The sequence below is a fragment of the Palaemon carinicauda genome, chromosome 2, assembly GCF_036898095.1.
Source record: "Palaemon carinicauda isolate YSFRI2023 chromosome 2, ASM3689809v2, whole genome shotgun sequence".
Lineage (NCBI taxonomy): Eukaryota > Metazoa > Arthropoda > Malacostraca > Decapoda > Palaemonidae > Palaemon > Palaemon carinicauda.
In genome coordinates, this window is record NC_090726.1 from 33,506,575 (window position 1) to 33,509,513 (window position 2,939).

A 2,939-nucleotide genomic window follows, 5' to 3' on the forward strand; every position below is an offset into this window, starting at 1 on the left:
CAGAATAAACATGTCTGCGTTTCTCCTATGTAACACTGTCTGTTTTTCGAACTTGAAATTTCCTGTTGCCTTGAGGTTTTCTATCTAAAGGAGAATGTTCTATAATAAATTAACTCAGTAGCTTTCATCCTGCCTTTGAGTCACAACCTACTCTCGGCTCGTCACAGATCTCTACCTGACATTGCTTTAACAGTACTTAATGTTATACCTTCCAATAACTGATAACTAAAGTCTTCTCTTATTTCCTTTAAAGTTATATTTGTTTTCTTATTGCATACTGACAACTGTATTCATTACAGTAGTGTTACTCAGATTTCATTTCACTACTTTCGACTTTCCTCACAAAATACAATACACTACAAAAGCAAAGTATCTTTTTAACACAATTCTTCGCTTAAGGGGTTAACTACTGCAATGCAATGGTTCATTGGCTACTTTCCTCTTGTAAGGGTAGAGGAGACTCTTTACCTATGGTAGGCAGCTCTTCTATGAGGACACTCACAAAATCAAACCATTGTTCTCTGATCTTGAGTAGGACCATAGTCTCTGTACCACGGTATTCCACTGTCTTGCATTAGAGTTCTCTTTCTTTGGGAAACACTCGGGCATGCTGTTCTATCCTATTTCCCTTCATCTTGTTTTCTTGAAGTTTTCAGTTTAATGTGATGGATCCAATTTAATGTTGTTACTGCTCTTGAAATATTTTATTTTGATTGTTTATTATTCTCTTATAGTTTATTTATTTCTTGGTTTTCTTTCCTCATTTGGCTATTTTTTCCCATTGGAGTCCTTGGGCTTATAGCATCTTGGTTTTCAAACTAGGGTTATAGCCTAGCTCTTATAATAATAATAATAATAATAATAATGATAATAATAATAATAATGTAAACATATGCGCGCACACAACACACATACATATATATATATATATATATATATATTATATATATATATATATATATATATATAATACACACACACACACACACACACACACACACACACCATATATTATATATATATTATATTATATATATATATATACATATATATTTATTTACAAATATACAGATACATCGAAATGAATACCGTGCTTTTCAATGTAATTTTCCAAACAATCTTTTGGATATTATAAACAAACCTACACGACAACAGTTGATTGAAGGTCAAAAATAAAATCAAGAATATAATCCATTCTCCTGTTTTTTTCTTGACTGACACAACAAAGACTATCTATGGAGAGGAGCTTTTACTCCCTCTCACCTCGGCTTTCTTTTCCTCAGTTGCGGCACATCAAAGAAAATCGGGAGCTAGTCTTTCCGAAAGAATGCCTCGGGTCAAGGAAAGACGAACAAGAAAAATGACCGGCAAACTTCGAAGGGATTTGCGTCCTAACTTTACTGCATTCCTATTTACGCAAGTTTTCACGGTCTTTTAAATTGTTCTTTTTAGTTTTTACTCTTTGGGATATTTTTTTATGTTTATTTTTTATTTTGATATGAGGAGATCGACTTTGCGATTTTGGAGTTTTAATTATTTACTTGTGTTTCTCTCTCTCTCTCTCTCTCTCTCTCTCTCTCTCTCTCTCCTCTCATCTCTCTCTCTCTCTCTCTCTCCTCTCTCCTCTCTCTCTCTTTAGTTTGATATGAGGAGATCGACTTGCGATTTTGGAGTTTTAATTATTTACTTGTGCTCTCTCTCTCTATCTCTCTCTCTCTCCTCTCTCTCTCTCTCTCTCTCTCTCTCTCTCTCTCTCTCTCTCTCACACACACACAATCTATTTAGTTATATAGTTATTTCGTTATATATTTTGTTATTTATTCATAAATTTATCTCTTTAGTTATTTATTTATTTATATTTCAGTTATTTATTCAGTTATTTAGTTATTTATTTAATAATAGTTTAGTTATTAATTTTTTCCCTCTCTGGGATAGAAAGAATTTTCTAAGAAGTTTATAACAAAAATTAATGCAGCAAAATAGAAACTAAAACAACCATCAAAAGCAGAAACAACACCACAAATAGATCCTCAACACTAAGGCACTCAAGAATATAATTGTTTTATCATTATTATTATCATTACTATCATGAAATTATTCTACTTCCTGTTCATAACAGGCGAGTAACCGCAACAGTAAACTCAACTCATGTGGCTCATCATACCAACATCAGGAGCAATTACTAATCGTAATGAGAAAAATAGCGAAGCTGAGATTCAGATGAATGAGTTTTCAAGGTCACGTTTTCACATAGGAAATAGGACCTTGCTTAGGACATAACTTGACCTCTCTAGCAGGCTATACATGAAATGATGGTTCAGTCTTAAGGAATATTGTGGTTTACGTAAGGACCTCTCTCTCTCTCTCCTCTCTCTCTCTCTCTCTCTCTCCTCTCTCTCTCTCTCTCTCTCTCTCTCCTCTCTCTCTCTCTCTCTCTAATATATAGGACATGGGAGGGACATATAATGAGAATGACTCTTAATAAATGAACATTAGGAATACCAGAATGTGTCCCTAGAGATTACAAATGAAGCAGGGGAAGAAAGAGAAGACGATGGATTGACAAACTAAGAAGGTTTGCGGGCATGGACTGGCACAGAAAGACCACAAACAGACGGAAGTGGAAGGGCATGTTATAAGGCCTTTGTTCTGCAGTGGATTAGTATATATATATATATATATATATATATATATATATATATATATATATATATATATATAAATATAATATATATATATATATATATTATATATATATATATATATATTATATAATATATATATATATATATATATATATATTTTAAAACACACATACTCGCAAATCAAAACAGATGAATGAAATGCATATTGAGGGAAGTATTATTAAGTAAAGACACGTGTGCTGCATATTAGTTTTAATTTAATCAAAGATTTTCTTCAGGCTTGAAATATCATCT